This window comes from Myxocyprinus asiaticus, chromosome 21 (assembly GCF_019703515.2).
Source record: "Myxocyprinus asiaticus isolate MX2 ecotype Aquarium Trade chromosome 21, UBuf_Myxa_2, whole genome shotgun sequence".
Classification (NCBI taxonomy): Eukaryota; Metazoa; Chordata; class Actinopteri; order Cypriniformes; family Catostomidae; genus Myxocyprinus; species Myxocyprinus asiaticus.
The window spans coordinates 15,074,498-15,095,842 of record NC_059364.1 but is presented as its reverse complement, the minus strand read 5'-3'; the positions used below and the strand labels follow the sequence as shown (position 1 = coordinate 15,095,842).

The following is a 21,345-nucleotide window of genomic DNA, read 5'->3' as shown; positions in this document are numbered from 1 at the left end:
ACCATTATTTATTTTTGTCAGAGCTGATGTCTAGAAGTAGAAGAGCTCTCTGTCTCTTCTTTCTTCCTCCTCCTCTGTCACTCTACCCATCGTTCAATTTTCTTGTGTTGAGCATTTACTCTGCTGTGACTAATTTCCACCCACCCACCCATTCTGAGACTGTGTTTCTTTAGCTTGTTTTTCCCCTCTCAGAATATGTTGTGGAAGGCCCTCATTCATATCCTAATTGTAAAAAAGTTTATTTCAATGCTTTGAATGTGGTTTACAGAAATTGTGGCTTACAAATAAGTCACACTCTGTAACATAAATAATTCTGGAGGACACTTTCCAAGAATGGACTGTGAATTACATCTGCTTTGGAAATTATTATAATGGTTTCGGGGAAAGTCAGTCACATCAAATGTGTTAAGCAAGAGCCAAAAACATTCATACTGTATTACATTTGCATTCATGCTTTTGGCAGACACTTTTATACATAGCCATTTATAGTGCATTCAAGATGTACATTTGATCAGTTTGTGTGTTTCTAGCCCCATGTTCTACCAGTTGTGCTACAGGAAGTCAAGCTAAAAAACATACAGAAACATACTAAATGACAAAAACAACAGTTGTCTTGGAGAGAGCAGCTTCATATGACATCATCTTTATAGTAGTAAAGGAAGAAAGCACACACACAACATAATTCTGTAGAAAAAAAACAGGCTGGGATAGTTGCCATGGTTATGCTTGCAACTTGCAGCATGTTAAAATGCATATTTATCATCTCTGAGGCTCATTGTGTTTGGGCACTCAACCTCTATCAGCATCACTAACTTGTATTTTTGCATTTCATCAGCATCTGCTGCAAGATGGTTGACTCTACTGCACACGAGAGACGGCCAGGGAGTGAGATGCAAATGGCACAGATGGTCCTTTTACCTTTTATATCTTGGCATAGTCCAATATTTCCAGCATGGGCTTTTTTATGCTCCCATAATTTGCCAGAACACTAGCACATTTTCCCTTCAATCTGCTCTCAGAAATTGTGTATTCCTCTCTTTTCTCTGAGAGGCTGCGATCAAGAGAGAGAGAGCTTGACTACATCGACCTTTTCTGGAGCCTTACCTGCAGGCATCTCTCCTCCCATTGGAGTTGAGATTTTACAGCATGCAAGGCCACTTTATATCTCACTTTTCCTTTTCTTTCCTTCTATCCTGCCTTCCTTCCTCTATTTTCAATTCATCTGAGACTGTCTCATAGACTGTGGTAATACAAAGCAGACACCACAGACAGACAAAAACAATTAAAACTAATTCCATAGGGCCCTAAAAAAAATTAAAAAAAAAACTTAGTTAAATAGGCTACATGAGTGTGTTCAATAGCATATTATCTTTTTTTTTTTTTTTTTAAACACAAATTTTACTGGTATTGGTATCGACTTCTGAAATTTTGGTATCGTGACAACCCTTTTTTTTTTAAATTGTCACGATTGCTGATTTCCATACAATAGCAGTTGATAGTGACTCACTTTAAAGCTTAAAGCACCTCAAAGTAGTTGATGTGACTAGTGCTTCATATTCCAATTTTTCTGAAGGCATGCAATCAGAAACATATGATGAAACGTATGATAAACAGACCAAAAACTTTCTTGGTTCTTGTGTCATGACATTTGGTCACGGGGTGAGCTAGAACTAATGATGTTTGATATTATTTAGATTTGACCTGAGTGAACGATTAAACAAATTTCATTCTGTTCATCATACAAAGTGATTGTACTGTATGCCTTCAGAAGACTTGGGATATGATGCACAAATCACATTTACTTATTTTTGACACTTTTGGGTGTTTTTAAGCTTTAAAATGAGTGATCAACTGATATTGTATGGAAATCAGCAACGTGACATTCATATATATATATATATATATACACACACACACACACACACATATATATATATATATGTGTATGTATGTATGTATATATATATATATATATATATATATATATATATATATATATATATATATATATATATATATGTATGTATATGTTCTGCTAGTAATGAGTTTAGCTAAAATACCCAAACACATCATTAGAAGGGGGTTGTCCATTTTCCACATACTTTTGGCCATGTTATGTATGTAGCACATTAATGTATGAGGATTTCTGTATACTGATTACAAATTACAAAAATAGGAACTGTGTACAGTAAGTCTCCAGAAATTGTAATGCCATATAGTTCTTGCATAGTAACCATAGTTTAACTGTGTTATTTAAAGTAAGACATACTGTAGTAACCACAGGTAAACACTATGGATGGCTTTCCTCACTACCATAGCTACATCAGTTTAACTGTGGTATCTCTAAAACAAATAATGGTATTTGTTTTAAATAATTGTTGCCTAAACATATAAGAAACTATAATTTCAATTGCCAAATTTGTAATAAAAAGTAGTTTAATTCTCCTAATAATTGTTTAAAACACAACATTTTCACCAGAATACTGTCATTACTGTAGTTAGTGTTATTACTTTAAAAGCATGGTGAATGGAAATAAGGGGTAGCTACTTCTTAAAGAGATTTTAGTATAGCACTCTCAATGAAGAGAAGGACTGGTCTTACTTAGTCTGTTTTGCTTAATTCATGAATAAATTCCATTTTGAGAGACAAATAGAAGGCCTTTGTCTTTTCCCATATGGTGAAAAGATAACGGAGTAAATTATATATTTTTTTCTATTCAACATGTTTTTTTGTTTTTTTTTAACCTGTTTATATCTATGGGGCTTTTCTTTGTTGATTAAAAGAAAAAATGGACAAATAAAAATAGTGTTTGTCTGGTCAGAATGGACCCTAGTGTGCCCTAAATGCTGTGGGAGAAGAATTCACTTAAAGATGTACCTAGTGAACTAAACTCCACTCATCAAATGCTCATTCCTCAAAGGCAGTCGGTGCTGGCTTGCATCCCTGCTACAATATGTCAAGGTCACTGGATGGCAAATTATATTGCTTTAGCTAATGTCAAAATTAAACGCAAAAGAGAGTGGAGGAAAAAAAAAAAGCCTAAGGGATAAAATGCTTCCTTGTGTTTGGACAGAGACTATGGACGCCTAAAAGAAACGACCCACTGTGGCCTCAGAAAAGTGCCTATAAGTAATGAGGTAAAACTCGACTCTTTCTCAGAGGCATACTTTACTTGAAGCCGATGGGACATGACATTTAAAAAAGGGCCCTTTTGGATCCCTGTTCTTGTTTGATTCACTGTCACCAATGACAAGAAAATTGGCTGCTATTAGTGATAAGCATGCCCATTTTTTTTTTTTTTTTTAACGCTCTCACCTTTTTTGGCTTTGTTATAAAGACTTGTGTATCTCACAGTCAACTGGGACACTGTGGCAGGATCAGACTGTCACATGTGGCACACATTACGGAAGACCGGCCCTGGGATTATTAATAAATGACAGTAATTATCCTCCCACCATAGCAGATAAAGGCACTAAATAAAACTCTGTGTGTTACCTCAATCTGACAATGAAGCCAATGATTTATTCAGGACAATAGCCTTTTTTTTTCTTTTCTTTTTTTTTTTTAATTGAGGTGGGTATGCCATATGTTTCTGGTTTGAGTTGATTTACATGTTTAGAAATTGTATTGTTTGGAATAATGAGCAGTTGCATCATTTTAACTAATGTCAGCTATACACTATAGGCATGTGGAACTTGTAGGATTAATTATATTTTCCTCAAAATCTTAAAAGCTCAATTTTGTAGAATGCCAAGTGAATGTGTATTTACAATACAAGTCTATTAGATTTTGCAAAGTGCTTGTAAATTGCAGAGTTTCTGCATAAATGCAGAAGAAGTTTAAACTTACTGAACATCTCCCTTTAACAATTCTTTGTCTCTTGACACATTACAAACAGGACAAAGATAATTTGTAAAAGTATCAAATATTAATGCAACCATTTATGGTGCTTGAATTTCACTTCAAAACACTTTGCAATGCGGTCATACATACTCCGACTAATCAGTGCAACGGAAACATTATATGATGGGTTGTTATGAATTATTGAACCATCACATAACAACAAATCCATTCCTTGTGTTTGCAGATGTAACAGTGTTATTTTTCATCCCTTTTCATTTGTCAAAAAATAAAACAGAGTTGGGTTGTTTGCGAGCAGGCGAAGTTTGGCCAAGGTCAGATCTCTGACTGTGATATATCAGCTTACATTAAGCACATGTGCAAGTTCTTGTTGACGAACTCCAGTGTGCTCTTTTATGTCAAATCTTCTGTTGTTTTGAGTCCAGAGGCTTTGCTCAGAGTGTTCAAGGAGAAATTTAAAGTGAGAATGTTGACTAGTGGGCAAACAAACCAAAATTGTGGAATTTGTGATTGTATGAACTTACTCACAAACCACATTATGCCATTTAATTGGTATTTGTTAACCTCTTCAACTCTCACCAAAGCTCACCATTTACACATGCTGTGAACTAATAGCCAACCATTTGTCAATTTTATTTTTATTTTTTTTTTCAAAAAATATTGTGTATGTTTACAATATTGAATTGGCATGAAAGCATGCAATTCTGGTTCTGTTTACTCCATTTCCCTCCAAAAATTCTTAATTTATTCCACTAGATGGCAGCAAGTACTTCACAAAATGCTGTTCTGAAATCTAGGAAGTGCTCTAACGCATTTTAGCCCTCACAGACATGCTCGACCATAGACATTCAGTCTAATTTCCAGTTCACGCACCACCCCCACTGTTTCATGGAATATCTCGGCCTCTGAGTGGACTAGCAGCTCAACCTGTGCGATGCTATATAACATTTTATTATCAATAGTCAAAAACATATATTTTCAATGATTTTTTTTTTTTTTTTTTAGTAAGCTTTTCCTGCTGGACTGCATATTTTGATCTGGACATCCAAGATATAACATTGGATGATTAACACAAGCAAGCTCACAGACATGTAAACTGCCTAAAAGCAGATATAAGGTTTTTAGCTATTGAGGGCTTTCAGCAGCAGTGATTGGCATATAAAAGAGAAAAAAAATTGTATATAAAAAGAAAAATGTCTTTTAGAAATCACAATTCACTTTGATTCTATGGGAAATATTTCGAACTGTGGTTTTTGGGCAACCACATGATGTCTGGTGGAGCTGATTTGCGATGCGAATGGACCCGCTGGCAGGTCTCCAGAGTTGAAGAGGAATAATCACCCCGAAATGAAAATCCTGCCATCATTTATTCACTATAGTGTTGTACCAAACTCATATGAAGTTTAAGTAGTTATTCACTGATAATCTTCCCTCCATTGAAACTCTGGGCTACAAAAGTCTTGTGTACTACAATAAATGGCTTGTTTATGCCATTTAACAGCATTGACGGTACACACCATTAGTTCTTGCATGTCATTGATGCCAAACCTGAGGCAGCAGATCTAATGGGACACATTTGATTTCATGGGATTTACATTAAATAACAAATGTTGGTAGTTCATCACACAAAGCTATTGTATGACTGTGAAAGACACAATGAAATATAGTACACAAGTCATAATAATCTCTCTTAGGGCTCGTAAACGTGCGAGATGGAGGTCTTTGACCACTGTGCTGTGTCTCGCTGTTTTTTTCAGCATCTTGCACAGGAGTGCTGTTTTTTTTTAGACGCTGTGTCAAGTTGAAAAGAACTTCAACAGTTAAAAACGCATCTCGAGACTCTTACATTTTATTCTATTCATGGTGTTGTGTCTATCTTTTTTAGTGCAAGGACACGTTCGAATTGAATGGCCCCTTAGAATACTTAAATGGACCTAGTCCCCATTTACTGCTATTAAATGGAAAACAGTGTCTAGGATATTCTTCAAAAATACACCTTTTGTGTTTCACAGAAGAAAGAAAAAGGAGATCAGATAAAATGAGGGTGAGTAAATGACAACATTATTGTCATTTTTAGATGAACTATTCCCATCTACATAATCAACAAGCTGTTTTTATATATATATATATATATATATATATATTTTATGTTATGACAGTCCAAGAGTTGTAACGCACTCAATGCAGAAACACTTATCCCACTCAAACAGACACACACATAAACACAATCCATTTAACACTGCAGGGCAGATTTCAGTGGTCTGACATGTTGTGGGCCACTTGAATTCATGAGGGGGGGAAAGTGATTTTATCCTCCTCCTCTTCTCCTCTTCTCTTTCTTCTCTCCATCTATTCTCATCAAATCCAGCAGGGCCTCATCTTTATTAATGTGCTTCTACATAAACAAAACTGTGAAGTATTTAGCATCAGCTGTCACTGCAGAGCCTCAGCACTTTAATTGTTAAAGCCGAAGAGGACTACCTGGGAAAAGTTAAAGTCCCTGAGGAACATTTAAGACAGATGAGTAAATGAAGGGATGGAAGAACACAGGAGAAGAGGGGCTTTCACTCTCCAATCTCATGCGAAATCACCCACTCTCTCTTTGCATTTTGTTTTCCTTCCCGAGGCTGCTGCCGATTGACAGTTCAAAATCCTTTCGGTGCCATTTATTGTTCTGTTCTGTTTTTATTCACATTTTCTTTAAGAAGAAACCTTAACTTGTGCTCCAAATAATGCATCATGAACTTGAGATGAAATGCACAAACACTACACACACTCAAAGATTCAGGGTCATGTCTGATTTCTGCTTTCGTTTGCTATCTACAGATTGTTCGATAATTGTGGTTCAGATTCAGATGTGGTCACGACATCATGTTATACTTTGATGTAAACATCAAATGAGCAAACATCCTTCTGATGTTCTCAAAGTACATCATTACTTTTATGTCTAGTGTTTAACGTTCGAGGAATATTTTTTTGTTTGTTTTGTTTTTACCACCATGACTGGTGTGCCAGCATTCACAGGGAAATTATTAATAAGTTTACGGTTTACATAAATGATAACAAATTAAGATTACATAAAAGATACCTAAGATACTAGTCACTTAAAAATATCTAATTACTAATTAATTTTAACAATATTTTAATACAACAATACATGTATTGTCTTGTTGAATATAGCATATATTTTGTACAAAAAAATAAAAAATAAAAACAAATAATAATAATCTGACTTTTTACTTCCAAAACTTTTACATTATTTTACAGTAAAATGACATGCATTGCCACATAAAATGTAATACAATTTGATATGGTATAATATTAATTTAATATAAAAAAAAGAATAAGTATTATTTTATCATTTTGCCATACATGCTTAGGTAACTTATTACTGTAGCATTTATATCCTTTTGTAACATTCTTTCAAAAAAAAAAAAAAAAAAAAAATGTCTTACAGTGTTTTTAAGAATCTCTGTATTTGCCAGTGCCACAACCTACATGTTTTAGCACTCAAAAACTTATCACCCACTGTTCTTAACCTTTCAAAGCAAAACAATTTCTTATAATTAAAATCCTCTGGACTCTTCTGTTTTCAGCATTGTGCAAGATTGTGGGAGGCCCCATTTAATGCATCTGGGGTTTAAGAGGAGTCACAAGATGTCCGCCCCTGCAGATGTTGTGTTTCAAACACACCGTGATTAGTTGGTGTCAGAGCTGCAGTGTGATGGATGGACAGAAACTATTTAAGCGAGTGGCAACCAAGGCTGAAACAAGCCTCAGAGTTGGAGTGAGGAACACTGCCTTTGGTCTGCCTTAACTTTGACCACAACCACGCAGGGGTCACTGACACAACAGGTAGCTCATGCACTCTAAGACAGGCTGATCTTGGGCATAATGCTATATTATTGTGTTCAAAAGCCTTGTCTTGGACATTAATACAGGGACAGTTTTATAGCTTTGAGCATTTTATCTGATTGCACCTTAGAAAACATCTCAACAAAGAATAGTCTCTGAAAGAGTTTACTATTTACTGATTCTTGTTGTTTTTGATTGTCTTTCCTAAAAGCATGGTTTTGATCAAGAGTCACTACTAGACATGTGAGTAATCTAGCGAGTAAATGGGTACTAACGTTCTGTTAAATGTTTGGTTGGAGGGGGAAAAAAAAAAAAAAAAAACATTTTGGCTGCATATCTGAGAGGATGAAAGTAGTGTGGATTGGCCGAAATGTATACAGTATGTATGTAGAAAAAAATATTGCAAATGCAATATACATATTTACTTTATTCTCTACATTTGATATTGACTATAGTTACTGTGGTTACTGGCATTACTCAAGGCTATTATGAGTAACAGAAGGGGATTGAATGATTGTTTAATTGTATGCTATGCACTTCAGATATTTCTCGTCATTGTTTTATTATTATAATCAGACTCCCAGTTAGGACTATTTTGATCTGTTTGTAAAATGACTACACTGTCTGTTCGAAGTAATCAATAATAATTAACATTGTACTACTCACTGCGTACAAAATTCGATAATTATAGCAGAAAGTTAAATTGAGGTGCATCGGGTGCACAGCAGTGTTAATTAGCTCGGTTTGAAGGTCGTATCATCATCATCTCCATCAGCGTCAAACTCTGACACCAAGTCAGATGCCAGGACCCGATATTACAGTAAACACACCTGGAGCAAAATTACTAATCATTAGCGCATGTCTTAGTGGGTGTGATAATTTCAGTTGGGGCTACCGAGAAATCACTCAGAAAGTGAGAAATCACATAGATGCCCTATTTCATTTGTGGACCGTCTGTTAACCTCTCTTCGCCCTGCAAATAGAAATCAATTACTCCAAAGTACCCAATATTGGTTAGTGACACATTGCTCATTTAGATTAAATTATCCCCCCTGAAACATTATCGTTTCTCTGGGTTGCATTTCCCACCCCGAGCTCTATCCTGATGTCTGATTGGATGTCGTTGACACTTCTGTGAAGATGACTGTCCACTTTAATTTGGTAATTGGTGGTCTGCCTACGGCTCTCTCCTTTGTAAATTTGTTACACTGCCCTTGTGCCACCCTTTTAGAACATTAACAATTTAGTTTGCTGGAACAAACTTTGTGATGCCTGTTTTTTAAAGCCGACATGCAATCAACATTGACCCTTCATTGGGTCATCACTTCTGAAACGACATCAGTTTACAACTGATTTCACAAATCCCTCTTTTTTTGCCCCCTCCCCTCCAATGACCTGGCTCCATTCTGGTAAATAACACCCACTTTCCCCAATCCAACCAATCCCTTCCCTCATTTTTTTCCTCATTGTTTGTCTTTTTTCACTCAGGAATTCATTCAGGGTCCTCACAGACATAAAATAAAATTCTCTCATTATTCACTGACCCTGATGCCATCCCAGATGTGTATGACTGTCTTTCTTCAGCAGAACACAAATGAAGATTTTTAGAAGAAGATAGAGCTCTGTCAGGTCCTTATAATTTAAGTACATGGGTTCCAGCATTTTGACAGTCCAAAAGTCACATTTAGGCATCATTTAGTAATCCACACAACTCCAGTAGATCAATGAATCTCTTCTGAAGCAAATCGATATGTTTGTGTAAAAAATAAATCGATAATTAAATGTTAGTATCTTTAAAAAGCACTTCCTGCCAGCAGCAGCTTATTTACAACAAAAGAATGAACCTCACGTGAGCGTTCGGCCATTTCAAACTGCATCAGAGCCCTGGATGAAAATGGCGATTTAAAGTTAAAAACGTTTCACATATCGACTTTTTTTCTTACCTAAACCTATCGATTCGCTTCAGAAGACATTCACTGATAGACTGGAGTCACATAGATTACTTTTATGCTGTTTAAATATGACTTTTAGACTGTCAAAGTGCTGGCACCCATGCACTTCCATTATAAGGACCTGATCTTCTTCTAAAAATCTTCATTTGTGTTCTGATGAAGAAAGACATACACGTGGGATGGCATCAAGGTAAGTGAATAATAAGAATATTTTCATTTTTGAGTGAACTATTCCTTTCATTTAAATCAAATTAAATCAATAAACATATTTTTTTTTCTTTGCTCAACTATTTCATGACTCAGATATTCATGTGCACAATAAAACATGTTCACAAGCTATAGTGATGTTCGATTTTGCTGTGAATCGTTCTTTTGAGTCAGTTCTTTTCAATTAATTAGTCAAAACAGTTCACAAGCCCATCTAAATGATTCATTTTGCAGATCGGTCTGGATAAAAAAATTTTTTATAACTCTACATCCAGTAATTACAAATGGCAAGAAAGGTCTTGGCTAAGTCAGATGTATTGGTCAAAAAGGGTGGGAACCCTGTATATGAGATTTTGAAGTAAAATAGGTTGACTTTAAGAATTGTCGCATACTTTTAAGTGTATGCTAATGTGCTTAATACAGATTATGTTTTAGAGCTTTATGAAAACACATAATAATAATAATAATAATAATAATAATAATAATAATAATAAATAAATAAATAAAGAAATAAATACAGGAAATCCATTGATGTTGGAATTCAGTGAGCAATTTCTCCATTTGTAGAATTGGCCCATGGTGCAATGTGTGATCTTCCTAAATCAAAATTTCTCACTTCACGCTTTAGTCAGAGTTTCGCCTCGGGTCCCCTCTTCTATGCAAGTTTAGAATTATTTGATAGCTCAGCACTGAATAGGTGCTCTAATGCAGCATATTTTCATTATGCTTCTGTGGAAAATTCTTTCTTATTGGCTAATGTAAAAGAATATTGTATGGCTTCTCCTAAACATCATTCTGAATCATATTTAAGAAACTCACCCTCAAAGCCACAGGCATGGATTTTGGACAATGTTCTGTTCTAGTTGTGGACAAGTTAGCAGAAACTGCTTGGTGAACTATTCAAATAGAATGTACTGTTTATGAGAAGTTTTAAGAATGATATTCAAAAGCATATGCATCTCTCTTTCAAGAAGCTTGATACAGTGGTCCCAAAAAGTATTTGGACAATTGTGGACACTTACAAATATTTACTCTGTACAAATGATATTTTATTATATGATGCAAAAACATGCATACATTTGTAGGTGTCCAAGTGTCCAAATACATTTGGGGGCCGCTTTATATGTTATTTATGATATCTCAGTTTTTTTTTTTATTTCTCTTTCTCTTCCATATAATCAGACAGTTAAACTTTTCAAACTAATTTCATGTCGATTTTCTGATTTAAAAAAAAAAAAAAAAAAAAAGGAGGCAATTAAAGAACAAAAACAAACAAAAAATAAAGTTACATGCTATTTATTTATTTATTTATTTTTATTTTATTTTTTTGTTATGAACCACACAAGTTTAAAATGAGACATTACACCTTTCTTGCTGAGGTTCACATGCAAAGTGCTTCAACAAACATGTTGATGTGGGGCCCCCCATAATTCTCCAGCCGTTTGCAGGGCAGACAGAAAAGAACATGTTGGCATGTGGCTCTGGAAACAGCAAGTGGACACATCGTAAATGTAAATCTTTGTGTCTATTCACAGAAAGTTGTTTCAGACTGTGTTTGAAAACCAGAGGCCAGAGTCTTGCGAGTCGTCATATGCTGTTATTAGCACAGCTCAGCTTTGACAGTGAAATTTCCTGTAAATTTAAGGATGCATACAAAAGGGCAGACTGCTTTGTTAATGATTTACATGAATTTGTTATAATAAACATAGATGTATGTGGACCTGCATCTACTATATAAGTCTGAGACCACATTGGAAATCTGGGTTTCAAAATCTAATTTCAATCTTGAATTGAATAGACGTTTTAAGTTTTATTATTCTAATTAATAAGAATATTTAACATTCTGCACTAATTCTATGTCAGTAATCAAATAAGCTAATTTTTTATATTTATATTTTAAACCCATTGTACAAAAGGTCAGATTTCTTTGCTTCACTTGAACCACAAAAGATGCTCTTCGAAACATTATAAAATATTTCTTGAATAAAATTAATCATTAGGGTTTGCATGAACTTTCAAAGTACATTCATGCTTTCAATAAAAGGAAAGGTGGACAAGCCAAATACTAAGCAATTCTGTAATTAATACTTTTTTCAGTTCAACTTTTTGCTTAGATTTTTATGCTTATAATATTCTGTAATTTGCAATTTATAAATGCATGAAATCAGAAAAATGCAGAATAGAAATCCTTTCACTAGTGGTCTCAGATTTTTTGGACCCCTCTGTATGTTGGCATAAGTTTTAATCAAACAAGATTCACTTTCAAACAAATACATTAAAGAACTTGAACCATCTGCTGTATGAAGAAGTGAGGAATTTCCCCACTTCCCCCATGCTAATCAAAAGCTGCTCTATTGCCTTATTGAGCATAATTACTGAGCAGTTACCAAAACGTCAGAGAGAGAGAGAGAGAGAGAGAGAGAGAGAGAAGAGAGAACTGTTAATTGGTAGCTGTAGTTTTCCGCATAAGCTTGGAAAGACTTCTCTTCTGCCTCCCCCCTTCTCCCCTGCACCACTCTGGTATATTTGTGTTTCTTTTGTTGGCTGGACCTGTCAGTCGCACCAGTGGCTCCTGGGGGTTTGTATAATTTGGTAATTTTGCCTAAACGGTGATACAGTGATTATGTGGCATCAGCTGCAAGCCTGTCAGAGTGACACTCAACGCTCATCCATCACCGCAAACGTGCCACCAGGAAAAAAAGACACTCAAACACACAGGAGTGGAAGAGGGGGAAAATGCAGAGCGGGGCATAATACGGTACCTATGAGTATCTATATGTATCAGTGGAGAAAGGGATTTGTGAGGGTCAGCTTTCTATAGAGCAATACAGAGAGGGCTACGGACAAATGTGGGTCTGTCTGTTCAGAATTAGAATGATCTTTATTGCCAAGTATTCTCACGAACACAAAAAACACAATGGCATATGTACATGTGCAAGGTAGGGGTTCGTACAGTTATTTAATTAAATATGTGAATTTACATAAGTACATAAGATATTTCTGTTCCGCCCACATGCTTGCAGATCTGTCCATTTACCCATCCTCCATGGCTCTCTGCACCATCATACAACCCATCCTTTTTCCATCTCTTATCTGGCACTCTCCAGTCAGGGAGTATGGGTTCTGTATGGAATGTACTGCACTCAGTGTTTGTAACTCTCAGCTGAGCTGTAGGAGTGGTCGAAATGGGTAATAAGACACACATTAAAAAAGACATGTGGTTTCTGGAGACTTCCCCCCCCAAAATTCAAAATTGTGTTTACAACAGTCCTGAAATCATCTTCATGATTTTGTCAACGGAAGTGATTTTCCAGTCCTGATTTAGCACTAAAATCTTGCATTTGTCAGGCAGTGTTTACAGTATTGGGCAATCCTTCATTAAACAGCTCGCCACCGTAAAAATAAGCAGCCACTACAAATACCGTAAACCCCCATGTTTAATAAAAACAGACACAGCAGAGTGAGTGTGAATGCGGTCCTGCGGTTTGCCGGAGCCAAAAGCAATGCAGCCAATGTAGTTAATAATTAGGAGACAGATGGGCGAATTGGAAACAGCCAAGTAATGAAAATCACAGGCAGCATTTGGACTGTTACTGTGCCGTTCCTGCATTTGCATCTCAAAGGAAAATGAAAATTCTTTCATGGTTTAATCACCCTTGTGTCGTTCCAAACCTGTATAACTGTGGTGAAACACAAAAGCAGAAATTTCAAAGAATGTATTTTGTCGTTTTTCCCCCATGCATTTACAAAGTACCAAAAAAAAAAAATCATAAAAGTACACTATATGATGTACATGTTATATACATTCACTGACCACTTTATTAGGAACACATGTACACCTACTTATTCATGCAATTATCTAATCAGCCAATCGTGTGGCAGCAGTGCAATGCATAAAATAATGTAGATATGGGTCAGGAGCTTCCGTCAATGTTGACATCAGCATTAATGTTCACATCAACCATCAGAACGGGGAAAAATGTGATCTCGGTGATTTCGACCGTGGCATGATTTTTGGTGCCAGACTGGCTGGTGTGAGTATTTCTGTAACTGCTCATCTTCTGGGATTTTCACGCACAACAGTCTCTAGAGTTCACTCAGAATAGTGCCAAAGCAAAAAAAAAAAAAAAACCATCCTGTAAGCGGCAGTTCTGCGGATGGAAATGCCTTGTTGATGAGAGAGTTCAACGGAGAATGGCCAGAATGGTTTGAGCTGACAGAAAGGCTACGGTAACTCAGATAACCACTCTGTACAATTGCAGTAAGCAGAATAGCATCTCAGATTGCACAACACGTCAAACCTTGAGGCAAATGGCCAAAAACAGTAGAAGACCACGTAGGGATCCACTTCTGTCAGCCAAGAACAGAAAACTGAGGCTGCAGTGGGCACAGGCTCACCAAAACTGGATAGTTAAAGACTGGAAAAAACATAGCCTGGTCTGATGAATCTCTTTTTCTGCTGAGGTACACAGATGGTAGGCCCACTGCAGCCTCAGCTTTCTGTTCTTGGCTGACAGAAGTGGAACCTGACAACTTCTATTGTTGTAACCCATTCACCTCAAGGAGCACCTCCTTGAGGTGAATTAATGACATTTCATGTGTGAAGTAATGATTATGACGAAATCAAATCATACTCTTGAGTCAGATCCTTTTAATGAATCAGTTGATCTGGTTCACAAAACCAGTCTATATGATTCATTCGTGAATCTTTAGTTTAGACGTATTAACTAAATGATCGTGTCACAGCGGCTAACACCTCTCTTACACTGAACATATTTGCGTCTGTCTGTGTATTTTTTCTATTCTTTTTCTATGAAAAGCTGTAATAGACAGACATATTTAAACGTGTTTTTTTTTTTTTTTGTAAATAAATGGTAGCACTTTATTTTACAGTACGTGTACTTTCCTGGTACATGCATGTTTGATATTTTGTACCTACAGACAAATGTGTAGTAACAAGAGGTACTTACCTGAAGTGTTCGTAAATGGTAACTAATATGAAAAAGTATGAAACATACAAGTGTGGACGAAGATACTTATTGAGTACTTGTAAGTATCATTGGAGTTCACCTTACCTAACAGTATTTAACTGAACACTGATCTCTTTAATGATTGGTATGTACCATGACATTACCTTCCTTACATCCTTGTAATTTCTGGCAATTCATGAAGGGATTTTTGATGACATTTGTATGTGTTGAAAGTACTCATTTTGGACATATGCAATATCTACCAGACTCATATTTGCACTTGACTTTACCAGTTGTCATGTGAAGAAGGCCTTGCTTAAAATTACTAAGTACTAATCTTATGAAGTGCTGTATAGTTACTGCTGTGTTTCATATTAGGTTCAACGTAAGATCTCATCCAACTTCCAAAGTATGTACCATGAGGACATGTACTTACTAATAGCTATCATTTTAAAGTATTGGTATGTACTGTAATGTTTCACATTAGTTAACATGTACGTACACTTTAGATATTATGTATTGTTATGGCACATTTGTTTGCAGATGCAACATATTTACCATGTATGTACATTGGAAAGTACAGTAATGTTTTGTGTAAGTTACCATGCATATATATCATAAGTGCCTGCTACTACCCTACAGCTGTCTGGAGGTACCAGACATTACCATGTATGTACCATTGGTAAGTACACTGATGTTTCATACTAGTTACCATTTGTAAACACTTCAGGTAAGTACCTCTTGTTACAATACATTTGTCTGTAGGTACAATATATTTACCATGTATGTACCAGGAAATTACATGTACACTCAACACTAAATATTCTTACTATAAAAAAAATAAAAAAAATAATAAAAAAAAAGATTCTTTGTCCATCTCTTATTTCTGCGCTAGCATCTTTACTACTCCAGCCACTGTGAGACCTTGGCAATGCTCTGCTGAAGATGTTTTTGACTTTTTTATTTCAAATTGCTTGCTTTGTTCCTCATTTGTAAGTCGCTTTGGATAAAAGTATCTGCTAAATGTCTAAATGTAAATGTACTGTAAAATAAAGTACTACCAAATTAATAAAAAAATAAAAATAATAATAATTGTAGTGTTTTAAGAAGAACTTTTAAATGTGTGTTCCATTTGCTGAGCTGCACCCAGTTTTTCTTTTCTTTTTTTTTCAGACTGAATCGCCCCTAAGGCTTGTTCACTACCCCAAAAACACCAACATTTCACAATGCCCCAACAAGAACCATTTGACACACTGACCAACAAAACCCAACAACAGGAATTTGGTGTTTGTTGGCACTGTGTACGCTAGCATTTACTTGTGTCTCCAGAAAAAGAAAAAAAAGAGAAACAAAGATGAAAAGCCACCTGATCAAGATATTGTTTGAGCGTACCAACTTTGTTTACCTCTCTGTTAAGATTTAGCAGCACACCTAATTAAAATATCGAGTGAAAAAAGTACTGTCATGCCATTTTCCTGCTAATTATGTCTGAACGCTGGCTGCCTAAATAGTTTCTCCTCGGTCCTTGATGTTCCTTTCGCTAAATTGCTGTTGTTACTTCCACTCATTATGTTTTAGGACTTAAAAGCTCAGTGCCTGTGTGTTTGGATATTTTCCTCTAGCTCCTCTCACTCGTGAAATTCTAAGCTTGAAGCGACCACCGCATAAGCGGTGGAGGTGGTTTTTTATGCAGTGGCTCGGTCGAAAAGTGATGTCAAGGGTTAAAGCCGAGCTGCGTTCAATGCTGCTTTGAGCAGCCATTTCGGTGTGACCTCGACTGAATCCCACTGTGCCGTTTTCTGTTTTTTTAATGTTGTGGATTTAGCTCAGCACTCGCTCCTTTAAATGCCATTAACCCTCTAATAAAAGTGCATACAGCTGTCCATAAATCCTAATGGGCGAGCCAAGGCGCACATTGAGGCCTTTGTGTGTGTGTTCAGGAGGGAGAACTTTGACAAAAACTCGGAAATGAGACTTAATAAAACACATAGCAAAGCTTATAAAATGCACTGTCAAAACCTGTAAATGCTCCGGTATCTACAGTATGACATGATCTGCCTTTTGTTCAAAATTATGGGAAGGTGTATATTTGATTTAGATATTGTAAGGAAATATTGTCGAAACTCACTCACAGAAAACAGACCACATGTTCTGAAGGTGTAGTTTTAAAGGAATAGTTCACCCAAAAATGTTATTTCTGTCATTATTTACTCACCCTCATGTTTTTTCAAACCCATATGGCTTTCTTACATTCGTGGAACACAACAGTTGATGCTAGGCAATCTGTTAGTCTTGGTCACCGCTCACTTTTATTGGATATTTTTTTCCCTGTACAGTAAAAGTGAATGGTGACAGAAACATTCATTCCGTCATTCTGCCTAACATCTCTTTTTGTGTTCCAAGCAAGTATAAAAAGTCACATATTAGAATAACATAAGGGTGAGTATGATATCATAATTTAGATTTTTGGGTAAACTATCCATTTAACCTTTATTCTTTTAGACTTGGAGGAAAATGTAGGTTAATATCTCAATATTTCTCTTTGTTCTGTCTACCTGCTTTGCAAAAAATAGGCTGCAAAATGCAAATATTGCATGCAAAATGCAAATAATGTCCTGCTGACCCTGAAATGGCTTGCCTATAACAACACTGGAAAACCCCTGCCGAATGGCAGTACAATAAAGGTTTGGAGAGACCATTTTGTGTATTTACACCATTAACCACAAGCCAGTCTGGCTGCGAAATACACTTATTCAGTCTATGAATCTTCTATTGATCTCCAAAACTTGCAGCTGATATGAAGTATTCACAGTAACTGATCTCAAAAGCCAATTTGCTTATATTTTAAAAGAATAGTTCACCCAAAAATAAACATTCTGCAATCATTTACTCACCCTCATGTTGTTCCAAATCTGTAGCCTTGGCACAAGGGAGGATGTTCAAATATTGACTTACATGTTGGTGTTGTCCTCACACTTAAAGCCATTAAATGGCTGGTAACACTTTACGAAAAAGGGTCTGTTTGTTGTTATTATTATTAAATGCATTAGGTATCATGAAGTATGAAATTTTATTGAAATTTCATGAGGTTTTATTAATAATAAAAACACAATTGTTCATTGTTAGGTCATGTTAACTAATGTAGGTAACTAATATAAACAAATACAACCTTACTGTATATTGTTACCAAATTACTTTGGAAGACTTGGCATATAGCACACAATACATAAAGACTTCAAGGTTGTTTCATGGTGCTTTTTTGTCATTTTTGGAGCTTGGCAGTATAAACCACTGTCCATTTTCATTTCATGGAAAAGAACAGCGTTCTTCAAACATCTTCAGACAAAACATTCTTCAAAACATCTCACTTTGTGTTCCACGGAAGAAAGATAGCCATACTTGAGCTTGAAACAATATAACTGTGAGTAAATGATGACACTGATTTCACTTTAGGATTAACTAATTCTTTAATATTTCTCACCAAAAGACCAACAATGTCAAGAGTTTCAGGGAAGAACCACATAGTTCCTGGAATTTCGGTGCTTGTGGATTTGGCCTGGCATTGGTGAAAAACGACGAGGGCTGGCACCTTTATGGTGATCACCTTGAGCTGTTGTTTTGGGATGGAAACCAGTGTGGGTAATATATCCTCTGGGATTTTTGAGTGTCTGAGTGCATTTATGAATCAGAGCTGGACTTGGACTAGAAATCAATAGCCCTCCTTTTCTGCAGACTCTATCATGAATAATGCCACGTAGTTTACACAAATTGACGGTTTTCTAGAAAAATACTGAGCCTACCCAGCACAGCTCTGAACAGGGGACATTAAGTATGAGGCTAGTTGGAGTTATGTCCTGTCATGGAGTCCTCCTTCCTGTTGTTCTCTACCCTCAGCACACAAATCAATAAGAGGAGCTGCCTTCTTACCTCTGTTTGGTCTAGATTGTGTCAGAATAGGGGTGGGTGGTATGATAAAAATGTTAAAGCTGTGTTTAATTTGTTCCATGTTAATATACTTTTTACAGTCCTAGCTTAATATGCAGAGACAACCATATGTAAACCATCTGTAGGTTGATTTCCCCCTTAAAAGTAACACTGGGCCTCTGTGGCAATATCAAACATTGATCTGTTTGTTTGAGCAGCCCGGCCAGCCCAACATACCAACATTGGCTAAACCAGTGGTGTGAATTTGGGGCGGGGCTATGTGTTTTTTCAGCCAAAGTTAGACTGAGGCTGTATTTGGAAATCTGTTTATTTTTGCAATTCCGTTTGGTGACACTGGTGTTACATAAATTACACACTTCACTTTAAATCGTGGTGTATGTACAGTAATTTTATTTCACTGCACATATACACTTATAAACATTTCTAACATTCATATTAGTTTGAAGGAAAAGAAAAAAGTAAATAAATAAAGCATTACTACTAAAACCTTAAAACTTAATAGACTAATTTCAGCTAGTAACACTGGAATATTATTTAAGAAAACTCACACAAAACAATCTAGTTAACTAGAGTTATATATAAAAAGAAAAACACATCACTTCGGAGTGTGGGCAGCAAATGGAGTTGCTGCTGTGGGCGGCACGTTCTCCGCACAGGAAGGAGAGAGAAGGAAGCAGAGGAAGAACGGATTTGATTCTCCCACCTGCAGTCTAATTATTGATCCAGCTAGTATTGTCTTTTCAATTGTCTCAATTATGATGGCACTGGTGTTCCTCCACTCTGTGGTGTCCCAGCCTGCATAATTCATGCGCAACACCCCGGACTCCACTCAGAACTGGGGAAAATGAGGAGAATGTCAATACTGTGGGATGAGGGTGGGGGGATTAAATTCAGCTCACAGTGGGCTCTGAACAAGAGAGAAAGAGATGCAAAGTGAAGAAGACAGATTTGTGTTGCGTGCCTATCAGACGCCCAGTTCCTTCGGCCTTATTGTAAAAAAGGACTAAAATAGGTTTTAAAGATGTTGCTTGTGTAAGATCTAATAGAACACACAGAGTACTGGTGTGTCGTAACCAAACACGACGCAATAAACAACAAGCGATCAAAGCTATTTCTTCTATGTAAATCAGAGATTTTGGCTTGTATGTATATGTATGTATATATATTAGGCGGGTGGTTTTAATGTTGTGGCTTAAAACCACCTTTAATCAATAGTTTTATAATTTTCCTTTTTTTATTTTTATTTGATTATGTCATTCGCAGTTCTTAATGGGATTGAAGTTCATTACCTCAATAAAGACAATAAGTACACGGTCTTGTACCTTTGTCTTTTTTGTCATATTTTCAAGTACTTTTTAGCTTTAAAACATCGTTTGTAATGTTGTGATTCACCTCAGAGCTGGTTGGTTTGGTTCATGGCTTAGAACACTTTTATGAAGAACTTAATGAAATATTTATTAAAAAAAAAAAAAAAAAGAGAGAATGGGAAAAATACTTCAGAAACCAAGATGGCTGAAAAAGTGGGTGGACACTGTTGCACACTAATTTTGTGCCTTCAAACTCTCTAGCCCCTCCCCAAATTGATGCTGCACATAACTGTATATTAAACATCAAATACCTTCTGATTTACTGTGTCTCATGCTGGGCAGCAGTTTCACTGTCAGTGTGGATACAAATTACTTGATGCTAGACTCTTTGTCATGCCTATTTAGGACACCTTAATAGAACAGATTAATGCTAGAAATGAAATGCACAGTTATTCTGTTCTAGTATGTTTTTTATTTTATTATTTTGTACTAGTATGTGTATGTTTCTAATGAAAAGTGCAATGATAATTGTGACGAGGAGGAGGGCGGGGCTGGGCCGTGACTATGCACCTCCGGCCCCTAATCGGGCTAATCAGCCAAGGAGAAGGATAAGTGCAGTGGGATGCGGCAGTTCGAGAGAGAGAGAGAGAGAGAGAGAGAGCCACACGCAGCTGCCGTGTGTGTGTTTGTGTTGTGTGTCTTTTTGTTTCATTAAATATTATTTTGACCATTCAGCCGGTTCCTGGCTCCTCCTTTCCCATTTTTAACTTTATTACATTGGTGCCGAGCCCGGGAGGGAGGAGGGATGCGCTGTTGTGGAGTCCTCGCCACTGCCGTCCACCAAAAGGAGCAGCTGCGGCCGTCCACCGGGGACGGAGGAGTCGCTGCCGGCCGCCAGAACGCGGAGGGGCATTCCATCCGCCAGGGGTCGGAGAACTTGCTCTGGTCCTCCCGGGGAGGAGCGGCTGTCGTCCACCAGAGGGTGGAGGAGTGGTCGAGGACCAGGTGACGGCGTGTCTGGGAACCGGCGGGCAAGTTTTTTTTCTCTCCTCTCTCTCTCTCTCTCACTGTTGCTCCGCCTTGCCCTTTCCCTCTCTTCTTTTTTTTGTTTTTGTTTTTCCCTCCCCTTATCCCCTCCCCAGCTCTAGAGAGGTGGGGCCAGAAGAGCAGCGTTCCCCCCGGAAGGGGGGGGGGGGTGTACATCATGCCGGGGGTTCCCCGACCTGAGGCAAAGGAGGGAGGAGTGT

General features: G+C 36.8%; 1 protein-coding gene across 2 annotated transcripts in view; it reads left to right on the top strand.

The window, feature by feature from the left end:
• Positions 1-21,345, top strand: part of LOC127412386 (ADP-ribose glycohydrolase MACROD1-like) — an 817,662-nt gene that overhangs the window by 301,423 nt on the left and 494,894 nt on the right. The gene's annotated exons all lie outside the window — the stretch shown is intronic.